The sequence below is a fragment of the Trichosurus vulpecula genome, chromosome 8 (assembly GCF_011100635.1).
Source record: "Trichosurus vulpecula isolate mTriVul1 chromosome 8, mTriVul1.pri, whole genome shotgun sequence".
NCBI classification, from domain to species: domain Eukaryota; kingdom Metazoa; phylum Chordata; class Mammalia; order Diprotodontia; family Phalangeridae; genus Trichosurus; species Trichosurus vulpecula.
In genome coordinates, this window is record NC_050580.1 from 128376692 (window position 1) to 128389674 (window position 12983).

Below are 12983 nucleotides of genomic sequence, written 5' to 3' on the forward strand. Positions count from 1 at the left end.
TCATTTAACAAATATTGATTAAATATCTAATTTGTGTAATGCATTGTGCATGATGCTGGGGAGATAAAAAGATAAACAAGACATAGTCTGAGTCATCAAGGAATTTACAATCTACTAAGTATGACAAGACCTATATACAGATAAATATAATACAGCTTGCAACATGGTAGATATATTAGAGGAATGTAAAATTCTGTGGGAAAAGGGACAGATTACTTCCAGTTAGGGGTACTCAGGAAAGGTTTGATGGAGAAAGTGGCACTTCTTTGGGGCCTAAAATGATGGGTAAGGATGTGAATAGGAAGGATGGGAGGGAATTTTAATTTTAGAGAAAAAACACAAAGATATAGGTGTTGGGAAAGTATGGGACATGTTTGTTAAATAGTATAGTTTGGCTGGGGCAAGGAGCAAGGTGAGCATTTAGGGAAAAGGTTGAAAAAGCAAGTTGGAGCTGTATTGTAGAGATCCTTGAATGCTCAAGCAATCAGTTAATAAGCATTTTTATGTGTCTACTATGTGTCAGGAACTGTGCTAAGTGCTGGGGGATAGAGAAACAAAAATGAAAATGAAATATTCCCTTCCCTCAAGGAACTTAAATTTTTCAGGGGGAACAACCTGTAGCTAGTCAGTTAACAAGCATTTATTAAGTGCTTACTGTGTGCTAAGGGGGTAGCTACATGGTGCAGTGGATAAAGTGCTGGGCCTCGAGTCAGGAAGATTCATCTTCCTGAGTTCAAGTTTAACCTCAGAAACTTTTGTAACCCTGGGAAGTCACTTAAGCCTGTTTGCCTCAGTTTCTTCAACTGTAAAATAATCTGGAGAAGGAAATGGCAAGCCACTCCATTATCTCTGCCAAGAAAATCCCAAATGGGTCATAAAGAGTTGTACATGACTGAAATGACTGAACAACAGCAATGTACAAAGCACTGTACTTGGAACTTGAAACACAGAAATGTAAATAAAATCAAAATGAAAGATAACCCTTGCTCTCAAGGAGTTTATAGTCTAATGGGGAGGGAGGGGAGATGGGAAAGAGACAACACATAGAAGAGAGAAAGGGGAGTGGTAGGAGATGGTAAAAAAGAAAAGGAGTGAGGATGGGGCTGACTTGGACATTTCCTCAAAATGAAGATCTCTCTCTCTCTCTCTCTCTCTCTCTCTCTCTCTGAATTCCTCCCCCCCTTCCCCCTCTCCTTCCCTCTGCTTTCTACCCCTCCCCCTTTCTCCCAGGGTATCCGGTGATAGAGGTGTTTAGGTTAGCAGAAAACTAGCTAGTCCCTTTTGGATGACTTCATATACTTGGAATCATATTTTCCCAAATTCCTTTCTCCTCGGTCATCTCCCAGTTGACTCTTCCTGGAGAAAAGAATAGGGCAAAAACTTGTTTGAGATGCTCTCCTACTTAGCAAGCCTCCTTCCCAGAACACCATTGTTTTTACTCTTCTGTACCAGTGGAGAATCACGAGGCCTAGGTTTACACGATTTGTTACCCTGTTTGGGGAGTTTACAAAAATATTAAAAATCAATAAAATTCTCTTTCTTATAGCTCCTGAGCCCCCAGTTGAGATAGGATCCTGACAATTCAGATGGAAGACCTAAACCTTTGTTCCTTGACCTTTTGTGTATTTACAATGCTAACATAGGCCACCCCCTCTTTTCTGATTTCCCTTTCACAACAATGAAGTGTACCAATCAAAAACAGCAATGATTAGATTACTTTATAGAGTTGGCCAGTTAAAAATTAGCTAAGCAAAATTATAAATGTAACTTTAGAGAGCAGAGATAAGCTTTGTAATGGAAACATTCTTGCCTTGGGAGGAGAGAGGGAGAGGTGAGGAGGATGGACAAAGTGTTGCTATCATACCTCTCAACAGAGTCCAGCAGCTGAAACATCTCTTATCTTAGCCCTGGGTGGCATCTCCATGGCTTAGCCCTCTTTTCTTCTCATCGTGATAACAGCAGCCAGCACTTTCTCCATCTTTTTATCTCTTTGGCTTCTCTGCAGTTTTTCTCAAAGTGCTAACACAAACTCATCTGGTACACTGTGTGCTCCATGTTTTTGCTCATCTTTTGTCTCTCTCCTATTTCTTGTTGGAATTTCTGCCCTCATTTTTGTTTACAAGAGATGAGTGTACTATCTTTTTTTTCCCCAGCAGTGTTGATGTTTCCAGAGGCTGGTGCAGTTAGGCACTCAGTAATTAGCATTCGATTGCCCCTGCTGCATGTACAAAAAGGTAAGGAGTTTGGTTTCCATTTAGTAGGGAAAACGGAACTTTCGGAGGTTTTAAAATTCATGATGGAATAGTACCAGTGTTGTGCAACTCAACTTCATTGGCTTCCTTCGAAATTATCTCAGAAACAAATTGATTTGTTTTCACAAGACTGTCAACCGGTGGGTAGCATTCCTCATTGTTGCTTGTGTGCTAGAGTAATGAGGCACTGCTGGTCAGCCTGCTGGTTTGTTGTTCCGTAGTTGTGTTTAGATATCCGACTGCATATTTATTTGCTATTGCTGAGTTATTTGTATAAGCATAGTGGCTGATGGGAGTGCAGATTTAAAAAAAAGTTGAGAGATATGTCTTTAGGCAGGGGTGGGGATATAATGTTTATAATGATGTAGCCTGTGCAACCTACATCAGAAAGAAAATGATTATGTTGAGTTGCATGACCTTGGGGGTGTTCTGTCTCAGAGGGAAGAAATGATTATGCCATTTGAGAACTCCTTATTGGGCTCATATCTTTGATGTTTTAGGGAACTGGAAGGGAAGCCTGTTTTAATCCCACTATGTTGACCAGGGGAGAAAAGCAATCCTTATTACCTTAGCTTGAGGGAAAAACCTTATTTGGTTTTTACTGCTAGGTAGTGTAAAAGTAACTAATGATTTCTGTTATGCTAAGCATTGGCCCTGAAACACCAACCTAAAATGGCAGAGAGCCACCACCAAAGCTGGGGAAGCCTTGGCTGCACCTTTTCCTTCTGCCTATTGTTCTTTTTCCTCTATACTGAGAATCTCTTATTTACTATTTGAATTGACTCAATACATCTGTCATGCTAGTAACTTTCCCATCCCCCCTTCCCATCACTACTACCACCTGCCACCTCTCCATTCTCTTCTCTTCTCTTCTTCCTGGCACTTCCCTCTCTAAACTCCTTCTGGGTGTGGATTTTTATTTTTCAAATGATAATGGCTGGACTCTTCCATTGGTGATGCCTCAGTTCCTGGATGACTTGCCCTTGGATAAACAGCTTGGAGCTCAGAGCATTTGCTCCTAATCCTCAGATTATGGCTTTGCAGCAGATGTAGCTCTCTGCAGGGCTGATATTCCAGTTGCTGGCAGGGGGAATATGTGACTGGTGGATTGATAGCAATTCTGTGACTGAACCTTTCCCAATTGTGGTAAGAGCTATTTATGTCTCTTCAGAGAATCTTTCATCTCCTTATCTTGACAATTTCTTAACATTCAGTTAAGAAAGAGAGAGGTTAAAGAGCTAAAGTGGATAGTGCAGGGGAAAGAAAAATTGAGAAGGGAGATATAGAGATCTGTGGTGTGGGAGATGCAATTTAGTTTAGGAACTTTTCCAAGTATCTACGTTATTGTTACTTGAGATGCAAGGAAAGAACTGAGATCAGTGTATACTTGAACTGTTTAGATCTGGGCTGTGTATATTGCTTTGACTGGACCTAGTATGTGTCCAATTCTACATCTTTCTCTAAAAGCTTTTTCTCTGTGTGGTCTCTCAATGATGAATTAATATAAGTAATGTGGTTATTTCCACCCCAATGTTTACATGGTTACTCCCCAATATTCCACTCTTTAGTTAGAATGAGATCACTTAGTTTCTCGCCCAGTAACTTACTTGGAGGAAAAATTACAAAGCTGAACATGTAATGCTCAGGACCTGTGTTTAGTGACAGGGGCATTTAAAAATGACAGAAAACTTAAGAATAAAACAGATATTTGTGAATCGTACTTAAATTACTAATGGTCTCCCCTCCCCTCCACCCCCACTCCACCACACTAGGGAAATCCAGCTCAACACAATGAATTCTTTGGGAAAATGAACCTAGAGATTGGCTTGTCACAAATTTAAAGTGAAATCTCGGAATGCTTGACTGCTTGGCAGGAAGCAGCTTTCTGCTTGCAATCTAACTGACTAGAAATCCTACCAAGGGAAAAGGAAGGGCACATGTTTGGTCATAAAGACTAAACAATTTAAGGAACTGCAAATTGAGACTTGTATTATCTCCTCTTCCCACTTCTCTTCTACCTCTTAAGGGGGATTTAAAACCAATAACCATTTGGCTTTATATAAACCATACATTTAATCAGTGGTTTGAGCTTCTGGGCAGAAGGGTTCTTAATTAATTCACAGAATGATATATATTTATATTATCAACAAACCCCCATTTTTGTCTAATGAATGAATGAATAAACATTTTTCAAGTCTTGGTATGTGTCAGGCACTGCATTAGGCAATAAGAATATTTTGACACAAATTAAATAGTTCTTGCCTTCAAGGAACTTACATTTCTTTCAGCTAATAGGGCTTTGGTGATATCAACTTCTGTCATAGATCTGAAATTCAGTAGGCTTGTTGGCCAGTGCAGTATAGACAGGGGGTAGTATCACCATGTCCTATACTTTATTCTTTCATTTACTTTTTCCCCATGAAAGGAAATAAATAGTCCAAGACCCACTCTTGGAGAAAGCATTGGAGGTCATTTAATTTTTTTAAGTCAGTCCTTCAAATACCCTTTTACACTCTCCCCAAATAACAATATCCTTTGGTTATTCTTTTTAAAAATCATTTTTAGTGAAAATAAGAATAGAGGTGGCAAAGGACAATAGCAACATAGAAATAAGTGCTTCTTCCACCCAACCTAACTTAAGAAAATGATAGTTTTGCTACTGGGATGTAGGGACTATGATTCTAGATCTAAGGAATTTGGCTAGGCAGAGGTGTTACCAGATACCCTGAATTGAGGAGTTCCCTCATGGTGAAGGCAATTTTAGGACAAGGGATTGGAAGTGAGACCCTTTGCAAAATCTTTTTTTTGGAAGTACAAAATGTAAACATTTTCAGTCTCAGTGTAATTTTCCTGATGTGAATAAGTGGAATGCTCAGCCAGTCTCACTTGGACATCTTATCTTTTACCAGGAATTAGATGATATTATCCCATGATAGTTGCTATCTAATGAAAAGCAGAAACATCTGGCCTGATGTTTAGTTAGATCTTTATATCTTCCTCAGAATTCTTCTGTTAGGTATATTCTGTTTCTATCCATCCTCATGCACATGATGGACTGCTTTTTGTTAAACCAGTATAGAGGCTGTCATTATCAATAATTAACTATTCTCTCTATCTCATTTTTTGAGCTCCTTGTTCTTCTATTCTGAGTGACCATTTAAGCAAGCCAAAAGTTCCAGTTGGGAAATTCAGGGGTTCAGAGGACTTTTATCTTAGAACATCTCTTGTCTTAGAATTTGTATTTGCAAAGCATTAAATAAGATTTTAAAGATAGGTATTCACATTATAAACCAAATACATTTGACTCTGAAATGCCCACGGTGAGGGAGACATTACTCTATTATCTCAAGGTTCCCTCTCATGTTTCATTGTGGCATAGATGTGGTGGCAGTCAGGTGGCACAGTGGATAGAGTGCTGGGCCTGGAGTCAGGAAGACCCGAGTTCAAATTTAGCTTCCAGTACTAGCTATATGGCTCTGGGTAAGTCACTTAATCTTTGCCTTCCTCGGTTTCCTCATCTGTAAAGTGAGGAGAGTAATACCTATTTCCCAGGGTGTTGTGAGTATAAAAGGAGAAAATATTTATAGTATGTTGCAGCCTTAAAGCACTATGAAAATGCTGGCTATTATCATAAATCCTCCTCCTCCTCCTCTTATTCCTCTTGTTTCTATGTATAGTTCTCCAAAGCTGTGTCTGGCTAGCTTTATGAAGTTGATAAGTCGTCACCTGTGGCCCCAAAGACAAAGGACCGGCCTCTATAAGTATGGAGAAGTTCATAAATAGAAAAATTGATGGATTTTTTTTATCATGGTAGCCTATAAAACATCAAAATGAAAAACAGCGCTCCATCCCTAGGCAGTTGCTTCTGCTTCTCCGGTGATGATAGCTGAGTGCCAGGAAAGATGAAGCTGAGCATTTGTAGGGGATAGAGCTCTCGACATCATTAATCGTGTGCACGCGCACGTGCACACACGCACACGTTTGCACACAAGATTTGTAGATGGACAATGAATGAGTAGGACTCATTCTATATTATATTATATATATTATATTATAATTGGGTAACTGAACACTTTCAATGATGCTCTTTCCTTCAGAAGCCCATCTTTTTTGGCACCATTTTTTGTTTCAGTGATGGTATATGGATCTAAATTGTGAAATATCATGAGTCCAGAAGATTCAAAATTGCAGGTGAGCCAAAGGAAATTGAAAAAGTTTATGGTGGGTGAAAGTAGTCCACAGCCTATTGATAGTCATGAGCTGCATGTGAGATGTGGCAAAAAGAACATTTTTATAGGTCTATATTACCAGAAAAGGAAGTGGGCTGGTCATATGTCTAGAGTGAGGGATTACAAACAGGAAGCCCAGGTGCTTCGTTTTTACCTCAGAGCTACTAACAGAATCAGAGGAAGACCTCTAGTATTTTGGGTGGATCCTCCATGGGATATTTATGAGAGAACAATGACAAGAATCACACAGGTCTAGGGATAGAGCATTTGCATGGGTGGAGGGAGTTTCCACTTGATGAGATCATGGATCCTTCAAAGTAAAGGAGGAAGGAATAGAATTGAGAATTCAAATTCACAAGGAATCTGACCAAGGAGAGACTGACTTAGATTAAAATGGATTAGATGACAGATAGAGGTGATCAGAATTTAAGGATCTATGTGGAAGAAACCTCTCCTACAGTGGTCAGTATTAGACTTGGCTGTATACTCGGTGTGCCTGACGCTGCTTACCTACACATAGCTTGAAATCTTGTAACTCCTCACAGATGTAGTAAGGTTACTTTTGTTGCACTGAGGACAATTGCCTGAAGACCTACTACTGAGAAGGGGTATGGAGTGAGGGAAGGGGGAGAGAATGATAGATTAAGGATTAGAAAATACCTTAGAGGTTTGACACTCTTATTTTACAAATGGGGAAACTGAGAACTAGAGATTATATGACTTTCCTAGGCTCACAGAGGGAGAAAATAGCAGAAATAGCTTTTGAATCCAGGTCCTCTGACTCCAAATTCACTGTACCATGCTGTATCCTAGGGAAAGGATGAAGTTACTTAAACTGTATCTATAGGAAGTACCACAAGTTCTTGGGTGGTAGCCACAAAAATTAGGAGCTTCTCATGTCAACACCATATTCTAGAGTGTGGTTAGGCATAATTCATTCCAGTTTGAAGCTTTACAACAATTTTGATGGGATTTTGACTTTGCAAATGGTACTATCGTCTTCGTTGCTACGAAAAAAATAATTAAGAAATGGTATTCTAGCAGGGAAACAATGAATTCCATCTCAGTGCCCAAGTTTTTCATAACTTTTCATACCGCATTCATTAAATTATCAAAAAGCTATTTAGGTTTAAATGAAATCTTCGAGCCTCATGGGCCATCTGTTCAATCTATTTATTCTTTTGGTGAAGTCACGATTCTGTTATTTGCGATATTGAAGTCATTTCTATAATGGAAAATTACAGTATTTCTAAGATAGGATGAGGACATTCTATGTTGCAGTCCCACCATATGGAGTTATTAGGTGATGGTGGTGGTGATGATGACAAAAATTTCCTTGTCCAAGAATTTTTAAGCTCTTTGTTACTAGTGGGTCATTGGCAATGAGACCCCTCTCCCCTCCCATAAGGGAGGAAAACAAATGGACAGTGAGTCAGTTCCACTTTTATATAAAGGGAATTTTAAACCTAGGAAAGATTGAAGAACTTGTCCCAGGGCAAACCACAGGTTCCTAGTGGGAGCGAGAAAAGATCCTAAATGTGATGATTACAGGATCATATGACAATTCCTTATCTAAAGCTCTACTTCCAAAATTGCTACTTAGAATCCAAAACATTAGAACTAGAAGAGCCCTTGAGTACAATTTAATCCAACCCACTCCATTTTACATTTGCGAACAATAAGATCCAGAAGGGTTAAGTTGATTGACAAAGGTCAAACAACTAATATGTAACTGAGGCGGACCTCAGACCCAGGTCTTCTAACATGAAGCCTGGCCACTCTTACCACTACTTAGCCATTCTGTTGCTCGTTTATATTTATTTCAATTGACATTTAACAACTGAGTAATCTTCAGCAAAATGTAGCAAAGATGGATTGAGTTCATTTGTAAACAGTACAGATCATCTTGTCCTCAAGGACTTTCTCAGCTCTCTAACATTTTCACAGCACCCCATGAGACAGCTTAACATGGCAATTCTCATTTCAATCTCTTCCAGATGGAATGATGGAAAGCTGGTCTACATATACGATTCAGGTTGTCAGTGTGTTTTAGGGGCTTCCAATCCATTCCAAAGCAAAGCTCTTTTTCAATAGAAAACTATTGGTAGTAGCGTGTGTGTGTGTGTGTGTGTGTGTGTGTGTGTGTGTGTGTGTGTGTGTATAAATTTAGTTGCTTTGCATTGTAAGGAAGAGCCAAGAGAGGGATTCATTGAGCCTAGATGATAGTTATTTTGATTGGTTAATGTTAGTCCTATAGAATTGCTCACTTTTTATTTCTTTTTGGTTTTCTCTGCCAAGGAGAATGATGTTTGAACTAGAAAGAGCTGAACAAGAATGGTTAATATAGAATTGAAGAGAGGCCACATTGGGGGCTGGCTTTGTACTGATAAAGACTCGGGCTCAGGTTCTGTCTTTGACACATACTCAATGGGTAACGATGAACACTTATGTCATTTAAGCTCTCTGTGCCCCAGGTAGCTAACTCTAAGACTGTAGATGATAAATTAGTACAGCTTTGCATCACTGGTGGGAATTTGTGCACCAGTATTTTCTTACAAACTGCAAGATTGAGGAGGTATGGCTAGAGAGGAGTTCATTTGAAAAATATCTAAATATTTTAGTAGGCTACAAGCTTATTATGGGTCAACATGTCATATGATATGGCAGCCAAAGAAACTACAACCTTAGGCTGCATTAATATAGACATAGGGTCCAGGGCTAGGGAGATATTCTACATTACTCTGCTTTGGTCAAATCACATCTGGAGTATTGTATTAAGTTATACATTGCACGTTTTAGGGAGGACAGTGATAAACTGGAGAGCATCACCCAGGATGGTGAAGGGCCTTCAGATCATGCCACGTGAGGAACAGCTGAATGAATTAGGTAACATTTTACTGGTAGAAGACTTAAGGGAACTATAGTAATCCTCAAGCATTTGAGGGGCTGTTACGTAGAAGAGGGATTGAACTTGTTCTGCTTGGTGCTAAAGACTCAAATATGCCAGGTACAATGAGTAGAAGTTGCAAAGGGGCAAATTTAGGTCTTATGGAGGGAAAATTTCGGAATAATGAGAGCTATCTCAAAGTGGAATGAGCTGGCTTGGTAGTGGGGTTTCTTCTGCACTAGAGTTCTTCAAACAAAGGCTGGATGACCACTTGTTGGATATGTTGTAGGGGGTATTCATGTTCATTATGGATTAGACTAGAAGGTCTCTGAGTTGCCTTCCATCTTTGAGATCCTGTAATTCTTCATGGATGAGATGGCAGTTGGGAAGATGGAGATCCTGAGGGACAAGTGGGTTATGTTATATTGCCCATTGCTGGGTATCCTTTCTGAGGAAAGAGGGCTTGAGATTAGAAATGGAGGAAAAGTTAAGCATCTCTAAGCCGAATCTGCATGTTACTATTGCCCTAATCCTCCACTTTCATGGCCACTGTGTGTCCAGACCCTGAAGCAGGATGTGACCCGATCGTAGATCCACCTGTAGATATATGGGAAAACAGACTTTCCACTCAATTCCTGGCTGCCTCTTCTAGAGGATCACATCCTCTAGGGCCAACCAGAACAAAACAAACATCAAGGGAAACAGGAAGAAATGTCATGCCAGCACTGTAGTAAGAGTTGCTATATGCTCTTCAGAGCCTTAACTGACTGTTCATTTCTTTATCCACTACTGCACTGCTCAGATATATCACAAAGCAGGATTGGCTTGAGAGTCTTGGGAATAATACGTAATCATTGGTCCCAGGGTGGACTTTTTCTTTCCTGACTGAGGCATGAGCAAAATTTCCATATCTTGTTCTTGATGCTTAGCTCAAGATATGTTTCTTTGCACCAATATCTGTTTGTAAGAGCTGTCCTCCTTTTAATGATCCTCCTCAACCTGTTACTCTGGGAAGCAGGCCATGGTCTTTCGGGATTTTTCTTTTTGGTGGAAATGCCTGACCTCTACCCATTATCAAGTCTTCTTCATGATTGTTACATTTCTATTCTATTAGTCATCTCAGTTTCTGCTTTGTCACTGATAGGAATCTAAAATCTTCTGTATTTCATATTCTTCCTATGAGCCAAGGTATGGGGGGTGGGGTTGGTCCCTCCTACTGTTGTCATTGGGATTATGGAGACGATGCAGCTTTGAGGTAAGTTATATGTGACACTGGATGGGTTTTTTTCCTATATGACATGGGTTTTAAATGTTAGTTGATAATAAAGTCCCCTAAATAATTCTTATGCAAATTTTAAAGAAACACCCATAGTAATGAAGATGGTTGTATAATCTAAGGATGGAGGTAGAGCCCATAAAGTGAAAAAATCAGGAAGATTTCATTACAGGAAGTACTTAGGGTCTAGTCTCCTAGTTCTAATGGGGACTCAGCTCTCTTTGCCAGTTCCCCCACTCTCAGGTGGACTCCTATGGTTGAACTTGTTGGTTTACACACAGCTTTACCTGTACATAACAATAATAGCTAGCATTTATGTAGCCCTTTAAGGTTTACAAAATACTTTACATATATTAAGTCATTTGATTCTTTCCAGAGCCCTGTGGGCTATTACTGTCCACATTTAACAGAGAAGGAAACTAAGGCACAAAGGGGTTAAGAACCTTGCCCAGGGTCTTATAGCCAATAAGTGTCTGAGGAAGGATTCAAGCTCAGTTCTTCTTGATTCCACATCCCATGCTCTATCCAGTATGTCACTTGACTCTTTTCATGTCAATCCTATACTTCCAAAGCAGGCAACGCTATGTCCTTTTAATATAGATCATGCAGAGGTGCAGAGGATACCCACATGAAAATTGGAACTGGGATTGTTTGAGTGTGGAGGGCATTGGGTAATGAGATTTGATCATGGGCAAGAACTTGGCCCAATCTTGTTATGGATTTGTAGTATAGCAGCATAGCAACTGTTTAATCTCTTGGATTACCCCTTCTGTTTGACCATCAATCTATGTCATGCTTGCAATTGTGAAGAGCAAGGAAACTTTTAATCTTTTATGGAAGCTCCTTTAGAATTTTGTCATAAATTACAACTTTCTGTTTGAGAGGCTTTGCCTTGGAAGCCTGTGTAATTTAATTTGGAAAGCACAAGACAACTTTAATCATGGTGTCAGGAGGCAAATTTGTAAGAAACATTCATAGTAATGAAGATGGTTGTATAATCTAAGGATGGAGGTAGAGCCCATAAAATTAAAAAAAAAATCAGTCTGTACTCTACTTGGAACTGAGATTTCTGGGAAAACAACCAGGTTTATAGCAGATCCTGTCACTTTTGCTGGGACTTCTCGGTGCAGGGTCACAGTGAGTGCCCTTTTATATAGTGACTGATGAATGAATTTCAAGGGGTTCAGAGAAAGAATAGGTAGGAATCCATGGTATAGAATTCTACAGAGGAAGCCAACCCAAGAAAGTTGGGGAACTAATCAAAATAAACAACTAATGCCAAAAACTTTACATTGAAGAGGAAGGGGAAATTGAGAAAACTGTCTATATATAGAAGAATGTTGCTTGTGAATATCTGCCAAACTAGTTGCCATAGAGAGTAGCAACAATATAGGAAGAAGAACTGTAGCAGATACCCAGAAATTCACAAGGGACAAAAATCTAAGAAAGAAGGCAGCAGGAAAACCTGTGTTTTTAGATGTTTATACACAAATTCCCAAAGTATCAACAAGAAACTGTGAAGTAATCCTAGTGAAAGGAGGCAAATTTGACATTATGGTTATAATAAATAGGGAGTGCTGTCGCCAGTTCCTGGTCCTCTTGGGCAATTAGGTGCTTGGGCGTATGGCTAACACTTAGGTACTCTCCTCCCACCCTCCTCACTTCTTCAGCCTCATTTTTGTCTCATTGTCCCACCCTACTGCCATGCCAATCCTTCTTTGCGTACAGTAGGAAACTGTGGACATGGCATTAGGTGGTGAATTCATAAGAAATGATCCACAGTAATGAAGATGGAAGTGTGAAGTCTTAAGAATCGTAGCAGACTCATCTCAAAATCAAAACTCGAACTCTCTGTGCAATTAATAGCTTTGATGCAAAGGATCATTGTTTTAGTAAGCAGTTTAGTAGATTAAAGGACTATATAAGCAGAGAATGAATCACATGGTCTTGTATAAAAGAAATAGGTTATGTAAACGAGGGGCAGGTGGGGGCTAGGATTCTATATTAAGAAGACATGTGATGAAATCAAGGAACAGTTAGAACACTGGAGTGTGTGGAGAACATTTAGGTGAAGCTCAATGGATGCAGGAGTAGTAATGCTAGTTTTGTGTACTGAGTAGGCTATCTGGTGAGAAAGAGGAGGAAGCAGATCAAAAGTCTGCCACAGAGGCCTTGAAATAGTGATGGGCAGACTTCGAATATCTGGAAATCTACTGGACTTCTGTTTGTCAAATGAACAGCAGTTCATTTCTTGTCTTGGCACAATAATAATAACAATAATGGTATTTACGTAGCACTTTAAGGTCTGGAAAGTGCTTTATGATATTATCTCCTTTTAT

General features: G+C 39.5%; 1 protein-coding gene across 3 annotated transcripts in view; it reads left to right on the plus strand.

Moving 5' to 3' along the window:
* Window positions 1-12983, plus strand: part of SV2B (synaptic vesicle glycoprotein 2B) — a 212228-nt gene that overhangs the window by 67962 nt on the left and 131283 nt on the right. The window contains exon 1 of one of the 3 annotated variants that reach the window (XM_036734689.1): window positions 2187-2234. The exons of the other annotated variants lie outside the window; for them this stretch is intronic. The gene's annotated coding sequence lies outside the window, so the exon portion shown is untranslated. Of the gene's footprint in view, window positions 1-2186; window positions 2235-12983 lie in introns of those variants that run through there. 3 annotated transcript variants of the gene reach the window in all.